The sequence below is a fragment of the Sorex fumeus genome, unplaced genomic scaffold (genome assembly GCF_029834395.1).
Source record: "Sorex fumeus unplaced genomic scaffold, SorFum_2.1 ptg000013l, whole genome shotgun sequence".
In the NCBI taxonomy this organism is placed as follows: domain Eukaryota; kingdom Metazoa; phylum Chordata; class Mammalia; order Eulipotyphla; family Soricidae; genus Sorex; species Sorex fumeus.
Window position 1 is genome coordinate 27174779 of NW_026606070.1, and position 16259 is coordinate 27191037.

The window sequence follows — 16259 nt, forward strand, 5'->3', positions numbered from 1 at the left end:
GTCACTCTACCTTTCATTCTTTTTGTTTGCAGGTCTTCGGTAACCAAACATAGGCAGAGGAACGTTCTTCCTCCCCACCTCTGACTATAAGGATCTTTTCCCTAAGCCTGAGATAATTAATTCCAGTTCCGGACAGAGGCTCCCTCCCACCTACCCACACAAGCCCTTCTTATTCTCTAACCTGGCTCCTGAAAGGGAAAGCCACCATGGCAAGGTATAACAGGAATTCTAAAAAGAGGGAAAAGTACCAGGCTGGAAGTAAAGGGTGTGGGTCCTGTATGCACCCTATGACCTGTTGATCATAATCCTGGACTGTTTCTTTGCAAGGAGGAGGGAAGGGGAGAAGACGGAGGGGAGGGGCAGGGGAGTTGGTTCTAATGCCCAGATCTCTGCTCACTCAGGTCACCTGGACCTAGCCCTAGGCCCTCACCTGTCTGGGTTTACGTTTCCCACCTACAGCGGGGTTTTTGTGTTGTTTGCTTTGGTTCTGGGTTTTGGGGGGGTTGGGGGATTTTTGTTTGTTTGTTGCTTTGCTTTTTGTGGTACCAGAAATTGCACCCAAGGCATGCAAGCAGGCCAAGTGCTCTCCCTTTGACCCACATCACTTGCCTCTTTTCCATACTGTTTTATTATTTTATTGTTGTTGTTCTGTTTTCCCATCTATCAGCTGAGGCTAAGGAAGGTTTCTGGGTCACCTGCTTCTACCAGTGTGACCTCTCCCAGTGCATCACTAGGTAATTTGGTAGAAATGCAAATGTAGGGGGGCTTTGCATAGACCAACTAAGTCAATTTCTGGAGACACTGTCCAGAAATCCCTTGCTTGAACCAACTTTCATGGTGCTTCTCACTCAAATCAGATTTCACAGGTCTCTTCAGAATCAGAAACCTCAAACTCTTTCTTGCAACCCCCCCCTTTCCTTTCTACCTGCCCTCCTCCCTATCTCTTTCTCTTAATGAAAAGGAAAAGAAAAGAAAAAAGCCTGCGCTGAACTTCTCTGTCTGCAGATTGCTAACTTCAAGGGACTTAAAATAAAATTGCCTTCAGGCATTTCCATAGCAACCTTAACAAAACCATTAAGATGCTTTTGTTCTTTAATACATCTGCTTCTATTAAAGGGGCTGTGTCTCTTTTTTCCGTTATGAATGCAATCTAGTTAAGGCTATTTCTAAAAAACATTTCAGTACTACATAATTACAGTCTTGCAATCAGCAGTGCAAAGAATGTCATTTAAATCATACCATCTAATTGATCCTCTCTGCCAATCCTTCTAAAGGCCAACCCTCCAAAAGGAACAAAATCCAAGCTCCCAAATCCACATGGAAGACCGTTGGCCAAGGGGCTCCACATGCCCTTCCCAGAGGCCCACACCAGCTACTCATCCTTTTCCATCCAGGTATTATCACTGGTCACCCAAGCCACTGACTTACCCTGCTCCATGCTCAGACCAGAGTTCGAATGCAATTGACTCCACACCCAGCTCCATGTTTGGACCATAACATCCTCTGGGGTCCTGGACACTGTAACTGGTTCATAAATGAAGGGGCACATGACCTATTCCACTCAGCGGGACATTGACTGTGACTTCTGGCCTAGGAGTGTGCCATGTCTCATGAGAACAGTGTTTCTCAACCAAGAAAGCCCTTGTGGGCTCCCAGGATATTCCCAAGTGGCCACAGGTGCAAAGCACATAACTGGATGATTATAGGAAGGAAGAAGAAGGTCAGAAATGGGCCATGGATCAAAAAAAAACTAAGCAACACTGGGCTAGAACCTGAAATGATGATACAGAGAACTCCAAAACTGTTTCAAAAACATCCTCACAGATTTGAGATTTGTCTGAGATGCAGCCACCAGAGTGGGAGACTAAGAGAGAGACATGGGCACCAGAGAGAGTCCAGATGACCACATTTCTGAGTTCCTACTAAAGCATACCTGAAATCAGTTTCCTCCAGAACTTCCCGTCCAAGCTCCATTTTTTCTTTCTCCACTCTAGTTTGACTATTCTATCTCTTGACACCAAAACTATGGTGATGGGTTTGAGGTATACATTTATCAAGCTTTTGGTATCAGTGTCAACCAAAAAAACAGTTCCATTTGCCTAACTCCTATCCTAGCAATTCTACTTCTAGAAATATGCTCATCAGAAATGTTGTCCCAGTTATGGAAATATATGTATGTATGTGTATAGACAATCATAAAGCTCACTGAAGCATTATTTGTCACAGCAAAGAGACAGAAACAATCCATAGCATGCAAAAGAGGAACGGATGAATAAATCAAACTGTTGGACCAGAGAGATGGTATAGGAAGTATAGTGCTTGCTGATCCAGGTTTTATCCCTTGCACCAGGATATGATTCCCATAAGTATTGATTCCTTCCAGGAGTGGTCCCTGAGAGCAGTGCCAGGAATAGCTCTCAAGTACACTGTGTATGCCCCCTCCACAAAATGTCAAAACCCATGCTCCATCTCTACAAGGGAATACGTCAACATCACTGAAATGAATGAGCTAGATCGAATCATAACATGAACAGTGGGTTGGATTTCTATTGATAAGTAAGAAGTAAAGTTTCAAAAAATATCTTTCAATACTGTATTGGAAGTGGGACGGATGGATGCATGTACTAAAAAGATTTGGAAGGACTAAATGGTTAAGTAGTCATTTCTTTGAAAGGGAGTGAGTCCTCCGTGGTACTGTAAGAATTCCAAGAATTGTAGATTAATGAAGAAGCAAATGACAGTGTACTTGGGGGAATCCTCGGTAGCCCTGGAGCGCTGTTAGCACAATCTAAAAATTGCTCAGCAAACTGGTTAATGTCTAGGTGATGACTATCACATTCCCAACTTAATAGCTGGATTTGAAAATTAAAAAGTAGCACCAGTTAACACTTCAGCGAATCAATTAAAACATGTTCACATGTATGTTTCTTAGAAGTTTCGCTTCGGTGTGCACTTATGGTATTAATGAAAAGCACAAACACAGCCCAATCAAGCAGTGGAAGATTCTTAGAGATTGGCCAGGTCTTAAATCAAGTGTTCTGTACCTGTCTCCTGACAGACACAAAATCTGAAGCTCACAGAAGTAAAGTGGCTGCCTGGCATCACCTGCTAAGTCTTCCAGAGACAGGACAAGATCTTTTATCTTCTGGACGCCTTTTCTCTCTCATCATGCTGGGTCTGAGATTCTGATTGTGCTAGTCATTGTTAGACAATAGCTGCTGTCTGGCTTTTCACTGTAAAATCAATACCTGCAATGCAAAAGTTAAATCAACATTCCACTCAGTGCCAATGATAACAAATTAAGCAGCTTCGAGCTAACAAAAATAGCTTTTTCCCTCCAGGCAACTTTTTCTTTCTCTCTCCTCCCCTTCTCTTCTTCAACAAAATTCACACTTGTCCTGGAGGCACTAATATAGGTGGTAAGTGGCACTCCTGGAAACTTGAGCAGCTAAATGTTAATCAGAGGGAAAACTTGTTCTCAGAAGGTGACTAAAAATGCTGTGCATTCAAGTCACAAAAGAGATGATTTCTGCCTGAGATTGTCTGATAACAGAAATGAATGATAGTTCTTTGCCTGAAAATACATATTGATTGCTGGCTGTGAATTTCACCATGGATAATGCAGAAGTCACAATCCTTCACATGGGAGTGAATTGAAGTTGCTGTTGCCTATTCCTTGCTGGATGATTTGTGGCAAAAGATAAGACAAGGCAGGAGTAATGTCTACATCCTGGTCAGGCTGGCCATTCTCCAGCCAATTTTCTACCCTAGATTATTTGATCTTCACTTCCCAGATCCCAGTTTATTGCATGCAAAGGGCAGATTGATGGCCTGCATTTGACTAAGATTAAAGCACCTTAGTGTTATTTAATCTTTTGCAGATCTGAATTCTCCAAGTCACCCATATTCCTAAACCCAGCCACCATTTAACAACTGAAATCACTGATGGCTCCCTTAGCCTCGAGGAGGTTCATTTTGTAAAGTGCCTGAGAACAAGGAACAAGCAGAAATCAACTCTGGGAATCATGGTGCCCCCAAGCCAGACCAACCTCATCTTTGTGGCTAACTCATCCTGTCAACAAGAGCAGTTTCCCTTTCTGATGCTTAAAGCATTCAGCTATCCTGTCTCTTTTGCTCTACTAGAATATTTTGAGATCCTGCAGGGGATAGTTACTTGGTCCATTTTAGTTGATGGAGGATGATAAGTCTGCTAATGCTTCATGCCAGCACCAGGTTACCTCATCTCTCCAAGAATCAGGCACTAGTGAGCTCCATGATTCTGAAGTCCATCATAGGCTAGAACTCAAGGGTTCGCCAAAGTTTTCCCTGATCCCAAACCCTTCCCCCGGTACCTCCATTACAATACCAAACATTGTACATTAAAAATTGCTTTTGTCTCTCTTCCATCTGATTGGGAATTCTAAATGACCTTAATAAATCTCCAAGTCCTCTGACAGGGTTTAGCAATATCTCACCTGTGCAGAGATGTGCTCAAGGTGAACACATGCCATCGACTCTATGAGGAGATGAACTATCTCAATTAGGGAGGAGATATGGGGGAACATGGGAAAATCACAGAAGGAAAAATCAGAAAGATGCCACAGATTCCAACCTCCCAATTCAGTCCAGGGTCACCCTGGTGAAGCCCCGATCCAGTTTATGAGAAGAAGTCAAACCCTGCAGGATGCTTGAAAGACAGAAGTCAAACCCTGCAGGATGGGGCCAGGAGGTGGCTCACGCAGGAGGGCATGTGCCTTGCCTATGAGACACCCAGGCTTCAATCCTCAAGCCCCAACTCAACCACCCCCAGGCAGCAGCAACGAGAAGCACAAGAACAAATTCCACAAGACATTCCAAGCCTCAGTAAGTGCCATAAGAGGTTCATCAGAGCTGGCCGACCCTGTAATTCATACCACTGACCTCTCCCAGGGTCCGATGAGGAAAACACGGCCAGCAGGGTGGCTCACTCGAGGCACAAAGCAGATGAAGAAGGAAAACATACCGCGCGATATAATCAAGTATCATTTTAAAGGATTATTATACTTTCTAAAGACAGCAAGACAAATTAGTTGATTTTGCCTTCTCTTTAAAAGTATAAAAAATTGCGGTCGCAGATGCATATACACACACACATACACACACACACACACAGTCTCTTTCAATAAACTGATGCTTCATCATTGTTGTCGGGTCTTGCTCTGTGTAATGAATGGCTTAATCATCTCTTTTCTACCCCCATGTTAGAGCAACCTTGGAACTTAGACCATGGGTATAATTGTAGGCTCTTTATCATCACTTTTCAGGGAGATTTCAACTCCCTGGTTACTGCTATAATTAATTACCCAGAGCCCCCATATTCACTGTCTTCCCTGGTTGGTTTTATGCGACTCCAGATAGAGATGGCACCAATAAAATGCACACTCGGCTCCCACCTACTTCATTTGAAACCGCTTGTCTTTGGGGCCCAAGCGATAGTACAGCTGATAGGATGTTTGCCTGGCACAGGGCTGACCTGGGTTCCATCCCAGGCACCCCAATGATCCCCTGAGCACTGCCAGGAGTGATTCCTGAGTGCAGAGCCAGGACTAATCCCTGAGCATCATCGGGTATGACCCTCCCCTCCAAGAAAAAGGAAAAGAAACAGTTTGTCTCTTATGTTTCAAGAGTCCAGCCCCTCTGAGGTTTTGCAGGGTAAGATTCATGGTGGAACCCACACATGGCTGAGATATCTCAGAGGGGATTATGCCTCAAGCCCTCTCCCTCTCCCTCTCCTCTCAATCTTTGAGCATGTTTATCTCATTTCACTTCCCTTATTTAAAAACAAACAAACAACAGCAACAACCGAAAAAAAAAAAAAACCTTCACTTGGTCTTTCCCTTTTGTCCTCCTGGTGTATTTTGAAATATTCACTTTTGACCACAGCCTTGTCCTGACTGTCACCTTTCCTCTACCCTCTTACTGTCAGCTGACAATGTGCTCCTGAATCCTCCAATTAAAAGAGCATCTTGGAGGCTGGAGAGATAGTGCGGCAGGTAAGGTGGTTCATTTGCACACACCCAGCCTGGATTCACTCTCCAACACCGTATCTGGTCCCCCAATCCTCTTCAGGAGTGAATCCTGAGCAAAAAGCCAGAAATAAACCTGAGCACTTTCACAAAACACATACACACACACACACACACACACAAACACAAAGAAGAACTTGGGGGTCAAGGTTATGGAGCAAAGGAGTAGCGCATGTACTTGGCTGGCTCGAGGTCCAGAGTTGGATCCCAGATGCCACAAATCCTCTCTAGAACTATCATATATAGAGAGCCCTTACAGTCCTGAGCATTTCAGGACCTGAGCGCCAAACCATTCAGCCCAGGCAACACTGGGCCAATTATCGTTGGAGGTGGTCCCAGTCTCCTGAACACAGCTGAAAAAGACTACCTCCCCCAGAGGGTAAAAGAGCATCCATTTAGGGGTTGGAGCGATAGCACAGTGGATAGGGCATTTGCCTTGCACATGGAGGACCCAGGTTCAATTCTCAGCATCCCATATGGTCTCCTGAGCACCACCAGGAGTGATTCCTGAGTGCATGAGCCAGGAGTAACCCCTGTGCAATGCCGGGTATGACCCAAAAAGAAAAAAGAAAAAAAGAAGAAAAAAGCCTCCATATCCTCTCCAAGACCAAGTCAATGACTAAGCTCTCAGTCTTTTAAATCAGAGCTTCTCAACCATTTTCTGATGATGGCCCCTTCCATCTTTGTTTCTAGTGCCATGGCCCCAATTTACGTGATTTTCACCTGTAGCCTGCTTGGAAAACCCTGAGGGACCACGAGGAGCCATAATGGTTCCCAGTGAAAACACTGCGTTAGGGGCCGGAGCGATAGTACAGCGGGTAGGGCGTTTGCCTTGCAAGGGCCGACCTGGGTTTGATCCCCTGCATCCCATATGGTCCCCCAAGCACAGCCAGGAGTAATTCCTGAGTGCAAAGCCAGGAGTAACCCCTGAGCATTGGTGGGTGTGACTCAAAAAAGAAAAAAATAAATAAATTGGCTTCTTTAAAAAAGAAAGAAAGAAAGAAAGAAAGAAAGAAAGAAAGAAAGAAAGAAAGAAAGAAAGAAAAAAGAAAACACTGCTTCAAACCATAGAGTTAAAGCACCAGTCACACAGGGACCCTCAAAACACTTGCCCCAGTAGTGATAGGATTTTCTCATCAGATCGTCAGCCAAGCCCTGGGTGGTGGGCGCAGGATGGTACACTGGTCTTCACAGGCAGATCTAGGTGACTTCCTGTACCCCAACTCTGAGCCTAATCTATATGAGGGCATGGGCTGTGGACAAATGAAGGTGGGGTATGCACAGAGAATCACCAAGGGCTCCTTTCTCCCACCAGCAAGGGCAGGCACCCTGATCTCAATGATCTTCATCTCTATTTCCAGTTCCAAGAAATACCTATATGTGCTTTCAGAGAATCTGTTCAGTGCATATTTGTTGAACTAACATAAGCGGCAGAGATAATGGTTGCCCCTATAAAGATAACCTGTCTCCATGGAGATAGAGGAGAAGGTAAAAAAGCACCAGGATTTCAGAAGTGCTGAGAGAGCTCTAGAAGCCAAGAGGAACTGTCCAGGAGTGGACAAGAAGGAAAAGGGAAAGACAGGAGGGGCTGGATGCACCCAGAAATAAAAGCAAGGGGAAAAAAAAGATTGCGTCATAATGAGGGAGTCTATTGTTTGGTTTTCTGGTGCTCTAAATGGCTGGAAAAAATAATTACCTTTACTATAATTCATAGACACACCTATTATATAAATTATAATATAGAGAGATATATAGGGAAAAGAGCCCTTAGGTTTTTAGGGGACTATACTTTCCATTAAGTAATGAAGATACAAAATCTACCAAATACATCTACGTTGTCCTTGTGGGGCTTGTTCTTTTGTGCCTGTGGCTCTAGGAATTTGGCTCAGTGTTGCTTGCTTATCAGGGGGTTGCAATGGCTTTTCTCTGAGGCGTGTGGTGTGTGTTTAGTGCCCTGGGAAAGTCCAGAGTGCGCCTGTGCGCAGACTGAGAAACCGACTCCGCGTTCCCCTCAGTTCTGTATACTCACCGAGATGATTTTTGTCCACGACCGTTATCCAAGGAAGCCCATGACTTCCTATGTTAGATTTTTCCAAAGAACAACTACCAATATTTAAAGCTCAGGACCCAAATGCAAAAAAAATTCAGTACTAATTAAAAAAATTGTTCAACTATGGAGGAAACTTCCTGATTCAGAGAAAAAAGTATATGAAGATGCTTACAGGGCAGAATGGGAGGCATACACAGAAGAATTAAACAGAATTCAAAGACAGCTAACCCCAAGTCACATTGTATCCTTGGAGAAAGAAATTTTGCAAAAACGTTTGAAAAAGAAAGCATTACTAAAGAAAAGAGTTAACACTGCTTGGGAAACCAAAAAGACCTCGCTGGGCTTACATTTTTTATGGCTGAAAAATTTCAACAAGCTAAGGACAGTTCGTCACAGAACAAGCTGAAAACTTATACGAAAATTGGAAAAACATTTCCAGCTCTCAAAAACAAGTATATATCCAATGTGCTGAAGATGATAAAGTTTTTTATTATAATGGAAGTGAAAGCTTGGGAGTAACAAATGGTTGAAGCTGGACAAACTGTTCTTCTCCATCGCAAAACAAAGTCCTCAGCAAAAGAAGACATTGAGAGTTATTAAAATAGAAGATCGAGTTAGGCTTTTAATGGACAGATACAAAAAACTAAGTCTAAAAATCTGAAGCTGTTGTAAAACTAGAAAGGATGAAGTTGGGAAACATTTAATTTAATTCTTTTTTTTTAAGTCCTATGGACTTCTGAAAGTTGAATACATCTTGTATTGGTTTCTTGCTTTGGAAATCCCAAACAGATAAAAATTTTGCATGAATTTTGTGTTTAGGAACTACAAAAGGTCAAAATCATCCCTGGAATGTTCAGTGAATCATTTTACTTTGATAAAGGTAAATAAAGCTGTGAACTTTTTTTATACTTGATAACTATGGAAAAATGTTCCTGTTTCCTTACATTATGGTGACAGGAGTTTCCTATTCAGATGTTCCAAGTATAGAAATCATAGTATTGTATGGTATAATTGTGCATTTTTTGAGACTTCCCAAAACTCATCAAGGTTAACTCCAGTTCATAGGTATGACTAATACTGTGTTCTAAGTCGATGCTTGTATATGCAAGGAATTAGATTGCAGTATTTTATAAATGTAATAGAGAGGTTTAAAAAACCTTTCCCTCCTTGTCTTCTTTCCTAGAATAAAAATTAAGAAATTATGTACTAAATCTATGCATACTGTTTTGTATTGCATTTTTTCCTAGAGTAAAAATTAAGAAATTATGTACTAAATCTATGCATACTGCTTTGTATTGCAATTTTTCCTAGAGTAAAAATTAAGAAATTATGTACTAAATCTATGCATACTGCTTTGTATTGTATAAAATAAAATTTTTAAATATTTCCAGATTATGTTTTAAGATGAAAGTCTCATAATTTGTCCTTTTTTTTCTTTCCTTATTAAGTGGGGATTTGTATTCCAAAATATTCTCTTCTTTCATGTGAGTGTATTTATCCAGAAAACAGAGAGTTTGTCTGGTTTAAATTTTAAAATGAGAGATTTGAAAACAGATCTCCAGTCTGTACATTTAGAACCTATAATTTTAAAGAATTTTGCATAGCATAGAAAAACCTGTACATAAGGCACAGCCAACTTTGGTCTGTGGTCCAAGTCCAACTCAGTGCTTTCTTTTTAGGACCAGTGATCTAACAGTTGTGTTTTCAATTTTAAATGGTTGGAAACAATTTTTCAAGACACTGAAAATTAAAAGGAAATTCGGTATCCATAAGTAGGTGTTTGGAACACTGCCATACATTGTTTATGGCTATTTTTGTGCTACTTTGACAGAGTTGAATAGTTACTACAGAGACAGTAGACTACAAAATCTTAAATTATTTTCTCTCTGATCCTTTATAAAAATTTACCAGCCCCTGTTCTACAGTATAGTATGACTAGTGTTCAACACACTGATGTTTTAGTTGATGAATTGGTGTGTGGTTTTGTTTGTTTTATGTTTTCATGGGTATTTGTTTAAGAATATTCATCTTAGAAGGAAAGAGGGGGGCCCGAGCGATAGTACAGCAGGTAGGGTGTTTGCCTTGCACGCGGCCAACCTGGGTTCAATCCCCAGCATCCCATAGGGTCCTCCAAGACCTCCAGGAGTAATTCCTGAGTGAAGAGCCAGGAGTAACCCCAGAGCATTGCTGGATGTGACCCAAAAAGCAGGAAAAAAAAGGAAAGAGGTTAAATCACCAAGCCTTATGGTGTTAGCAAGCAAAATGAGTTTTAGTTTCAAATTACATTGTATGATTTTTTAAAATCCATATAGTATGAATTGATATTTTCTTATTTGTTGTCACTTGATAAAATAAACCTTGAGTTTTCCAGTAGCACATATTCAGAACCATACCAATCTTTTAAAATTTTAAAAATTTTCTTAAGAGGTGCCAGAGAGATAGTAAAGCAGGTAGGGCACTTGCCTGGTGCACTGCTAACTTGGTTTGATCCCAGGCATCCCCTGAGCATCACTCTGAGTGGTTCCTGAGTTCAGAGTCAGAAAAAAACCCTGAGCACTGCCAGGTGTGGCCCCAAAACAAAAATTTAAAAAATCCTCTTAAGAGAGTTAAGTAAATGTTATAAAAATTCACAATATCTTTTTGAACAAAATAATTCATCTTTCACCAGTTCACAGGAATAAGGTAGTTCAACATTTGTATGTAACTTATATAATGCAGAATATTTTGAAATTATAGATTCTACATCTTCAGAAAAATTGTTAAAATTTTTGTTCTTCATGGATAGAAAATATAGTCATGAAAACAAAAAGTTATAATTATTATGTACTACTGAAGTTGACAGGAGTTGAAGAGAAAACTAGAACATTAAGGGAAACGTAAGATTTTATATATGTCTATATGTCTACACAGAGAGAGAGAGAGAGTGAGCTGAGTATCGATAAATAGCTTTCTCCCGTGGTTATAAGTGCTGGACAAAGCCTGCAATTAGTAAAATTATTACCATGAATCTGAGATTAGCATATTAAGGTAGAGAAGGAAGAAGTTATAGTATCTATCACAGCCTTTCTTAGTTGGGTTTCCAAAAGAGAATTAAGTCCTAATTCTTGGTGACAGAGAATGTATTGATTATGTACTATCCTAAAGAGAACAGAGAAAGTCTGTGTTCTGAGTTGAGTTGCTGTGTTCTGTGCTTCACATAAGCTCAATGAGTACAAGTATTTGTCATGAACATTAGAGAATGGGTAAGGTGGAAAAGTGAACTATGTAAACACCTGCAGGACACGTGGAGTATAAAACACATCTTAGTAATTATCGTCTTCAGACCTCTTATCATTTAACTGCCTATGCTGTGCACATTTGGATCATATTTTACCTGGTGTATTGGAAAGTTCAGTGTTTGCTAAGTTCTCAAGTAATTGCAAATTTTTTTCTTTTTGGGTCACATTCGGCAATGCACAGGGGTCACTCCTGGCTCATGCACTTAGGAATTACTCCTGGTAGAGTTCAAGGGACCATATGGGATGCAAGGAATCGAACCTGGGTTGGCCACATGCAAGGCAAATGCCCTACCACTGTGCTATCGCTCCAGCCCCAAGTAATTGCAATTTAATATGGAAAACAATGCAACAATGAAAGGAACTGGAGCAAAATTATTATAGTTCTACTTGTCCAAAAAGGAGGGTTTTTTTTATATGTTGAAGAATAGCATACCATACACCAAATGTCATCCGGTTTAATAATGGGCATAAGTTTCCTAAAGAATAAGAACTTTATCAGTAACCAGTGACTGCTCATAGAGCTTTATTACTAACCTAGACTTTTAAATTTGTTAAGTTGCACATGGAGGGCGGGGATCCACAGCTCCCGAAGGAAAAAAAAAAAGGTTCCAAAAAGAGCCGAGATCATCGGGAAGTTCCAGATGGGGTAGGTACCGCATCCCACCTCCCCCAGATGGAACCCCGGTGACCAGAAGCCTCTAAAAGCACAGCTGGAGTATGTGGGAACTAGGACTTTTCCTTAAATCTGCCGGAACTACAACTCCCAGGTAACCTATGATTCCGGAAGTCACGCCCACAGCCCACCCCCCAGCACCATCTTTACAGCATACAGCCGAAGAGAAGGGCCACATGGAGGGAGGGGATCCACAGCTCCAGAAGAAAAAAAAAAAAAGGTTCCAAAAAGAGCCGAGATCATCGGGAAGTCCAAGATGGGGTAGGTACCGCATCCCGCCTCCCCCAGATGGAACCCCGGTGACCAGAAGCCTCTACAAGCACAGCTCGAGTATGCGGGAACTAGGACTTTTCCTCCAAACCGCGCGGCCGCTTATGCGGCCACGCGACATCTCTCTATATACAAAGTGATCCATGGGAAGTAAACCACCCAACGTTTCTCCCTGAAAATCAGAGTTAAGTTTGGAGCACGGCCACAGCCCCAGAAACACAAGGACTTAATGCAGAACCCAGAAGCTTGGAGCAGAAAGGTGAACGGACTATGCGTTAATCCAGGCCATCATGTCTGCCCAGAGGGGAAACGGTGTTGCCCCAGTTGCCTTCTCCTTTCTGGAAAGAAAGATGGCAGCCACATGGGAGCCTTGTGGACAGCAGGCATGAGCCGGGGGTGTGGGGGCAACTAAAACCTCATGGGAAGGGGGGCGTTCTGGTCCGTCCTTCACGCCCTACCGAGGTCACCAGTTGCCCCCCACAAGCGGCTCTCCAGCACGGCCACAGCCCCAGAAGCACAAGGACTTAATGCAGAACCCAGCAGCTTGGAGCAGCAAAGTGAAAGGACTATGCGTTAATCCAGGCCATCAAGTCTGCCAGAGGGGAAAGGGTGTTGCCCCATTCGCCCTCTCTTCTCTGGAAAGAAGGATGGCGGCTGCATGGGAGCCTCGTGGACAGCAGGTATGAGCCAGGGGTGTGGGGGCGACTAAAACCTCATGGGAAGGGGGGTGTTCCGGTCCATCCTTCATGCCCTACCGAGGTCACCAGCTGCCCCCCGCGAGCGGCTCTCCAGCACAGCCACGGCCCCAGAAGCACAAGGACTTAATGCAGAACCCAGCAGCTTGGAGCAGAAAAGTGAATGGAGTATGCGTTAATCCAGGCCATCATGTCTGCCCAGAGGGGAAAGGGTGTTGCCCCAGTCGCCCTCTCCTCTCTGGAAAGAAAGATGGCGGCTGCATGGGAGCCTCGTGGACAGCAGGTATGAGCCAGGGGTGTGGGGGCGACTAAAACCTCATGGGAAGGGGGGCGTTTCGGTCCGCCCTTCACGCCCTACCGAGGCCACCAGTTGCCCCCCACTAGCGGCTCTCCAGCATGGCCACGACTCCAGAGCACAGTCACCAATTTCTTAACTATCTGACTTTCAGTATAAATACTTCCAGGGTCAATAAGTAAAATAGCAGAAATCCAAAACCAACATTTAATTCTTGAACCCAGCTGTAGAAAGCAAATCAATTCACAATGCTTTTTCAGCATGTCTGATTTGGGAGGGGGGGTAAACTCTAAATAATAGTGGTGAATCTTTTATTGAAACAATGAATCTAATCAAAGCAGATAGAGTGTTAACTAGAATTCATCTGCCTCACAGGGACTGGGAGGGGTGGGGGGTGGGGTTTTATTGGGGTTCTTCATGGTAAAAAATAAGTATTGGTAAAAGGAAATGTGTTTGATATTTGCATGACTGAGACCTAAACCTGAAAGCTTTGTAACCTTTCCCACAGTGATTCAATAAATAAATTAATTAATTAATTTTAAATAAATAAATAAATAAATAAATTTGTTAAGTTAACCCAACAGAGTAATTGCTGTAGGAGATAAAAGGGAAAGATACTGAATAAATTAAACAAAGCAATGATTGTACTGTTCTGAGCAGTTAGATCATAAAGGTATTGTTATACTTTTGTTATTGGGGTATCTATTTTTAAACAATTTAATGAGACCGGGTTGTGTGATTATTCTTCCTACTGTATACATCAAAAATACTATGTGCCAATTCAACCTAATGAAATCATGTAATTTTGGTATTGCTTTTGGCTAATTATTTTTCTTTTTTAAAAAAAGAAACCCCATTTTCGCAGCTTAGATAGAGAAAGGAACACCAGGTAAAGGGTGTTCTGAGGACTCGCTCGGGATGGGAGATATTTACTGAAAGTAGACTATAGACCAAACACGATGGCCACTCAATACCTCTATTGCAAACCACAACACCCAGAAGGAGAGAGAGAACAAAAGGGAATGCCCTGCCACAGAGGCAGGAGGAGGGAGAGGAATGGTGGGAGGGATACTGGAATTCTTGGTGCTGGAAAATGGGCACTGGTGGAGGGATGGGTACTCGATCATTGTGTTACGGGAATGCAAGCACAAAAGTTTATAACTCTGCAATTGTACCACATGGTGATCCACTAATAATAAAAAATAAATAACAGTCCTCCCGTTATTCATTGATTTGCTCGAGTGGACCCAGTAAAGTCTCCATTTTGAGACTTGTTGTTACTGTGTTTGGCATATTGAATACATCATGGGTAGTTTGCCAGGCTTTGCCGTACGGGCAAGATAGTCTCAGTAGCTTGCCTGGCTCTCCGAGAGGGGCGGAGGAATTGAACCTGGCTCGGCCAGCCGGCTGCTCACAAGGCAAACACCCTACCATTGTGCTATTGCTCCCGGCTAGCTCAGTCGGTACAGCATGAGACTCTTAATCTCAGGGTCGTGGGTTTGAGCCCCACGTTGGCCTCACGAACTTTCATTCCAGAAATAAAAAAGTCTCCTATTTTGAATAAATAAAGTGTTTAAAAATTTAAGAAAAAAGAAACCGCATTTTTAAAACAGGGCTTATTTTAAAAACAGTTTTTCTGAATGTGTGTTTAAATTTCTGAATTAAAATAATTGCTGTAAATGAATTTACAAAATTAAAAGAATAAAATCTACCAAATACAGTCATTATCTAACAAATGCTCACCCATGGTGCAGCTCTTGAAATGTTCTTCAAGTCCCCCGGGTCAAAGGACCAATCAATGCTAAGAGACCTACTAGTATTCTAGAATTAAAGATGGAAACAAAAGAACTTTCTATCACTCCTTTCACTGGTTCAGATTCGATTTGGGAGCTAAACTTGAATGGGACCTCAAACCAATGAAAGAAATCCCAAGCAAAGTTTTTAATCACATTGAACTCATCTTTCAAAATTTATTCACTTCACTTATACCTTCTTCCTGTCAAGTAAAGGACCCCACTAAATCGACTATCAGGAGAAGATTCTCTTTACACCTAATCAAGTTATCCAGAATTGAGTGAAAGCAACGTGGACCAACAATCTTCTCTATAAACAAACAAAAAAGAGATAAAACAATTTATAACTCAACAAATTTATGTGGGTATTTTCAGTCAAAAAAAGTTATTTTTGGGGGCTGGAGAGATAGCACAGCGGGTAGTGCATTTGCCTTGCACACGGCTGACCCGGGTTTGATTCCCAGCATCCCATATGGTCCCCTGAGCACCGCCAGGAGTAACTCCTGAGTGCAGAGCCAGGAGTAACCCATATGCATCGCCAGGTGTGACCCAAAAAGAAAAAAAAAGTTATTTTTTTATGTCAATCCTCCCTTTTGTAAAAAATCAGGATGTGGGGGCCGTAGTGATAGTACAATGGGTAAGGCATTTGCCTTGCATGCGGCCGACCTGAGTTCAATCCCTGGCATCCCATATGGTCCCCCAAGCACTGCCAGGAATAATTCCTGAGGCAGAGCCAGGAGTAAACCCCTGGGCATTGCTCAGTGTGACCCAAAAAGAAAAAAATCAGGATGCAGGGCTGTGCTGTGGGTAGAGGAATTTGCCCCGCACACAACCAACCCAGGTTAAATCCCCAGAATCCCATATGATCCTCAGAGCACTGCCAGGAGTAATTCTTGAGTACAGAGTCAGGAGTAACCCCTGAGCACTTCTGGGTGTGACCCAAAAAGAAAAAAATCAAGATGCTTTTTAGCATTTTCCCGCTTCCCTTCATTTGTTGCCTTTAATGACCAGAGTTCACATACATGCCTACCAGCAATCATATGCTCTTAGTGGGACAAATAGTGGTGGCACACGTGTTCACTAGGAGTCACACACCTGACCATGGGCTGCGGCTACATATCATTGGGCTATCCTGCTTTC

The 16259-nt window shown here is 42.4% G+C and overlaps 1 non-coding gene and 1 pseudogene across 1 annotated transcript; both read left to right on the forward strand.

Annotated features, from left to right (window-relative positions):
• The first annotated feature begins 7980 nt into the window (after nucleotides 1-7980).
• On the forward strand, nucleotides 7981-8812 carry LOC130020785 (transcription factor A, mitochondrial-like; annotated as a pseudogene).
• Nucleotides 8813-14771: 5959 nt separating this feature from the next.
• TRNAK-CUU (transfer RNA lysine (anticodon CUU)) lies at nucleotides 14772-14850 on the forward strand. The gene has a single exon. It is a non-coding gene; the product is annotated as a tRNA-Lys (tRNA).
• The last annotated feature ends 1409 nt before the right edge of the window (nucleotides 14851-16259 follow it).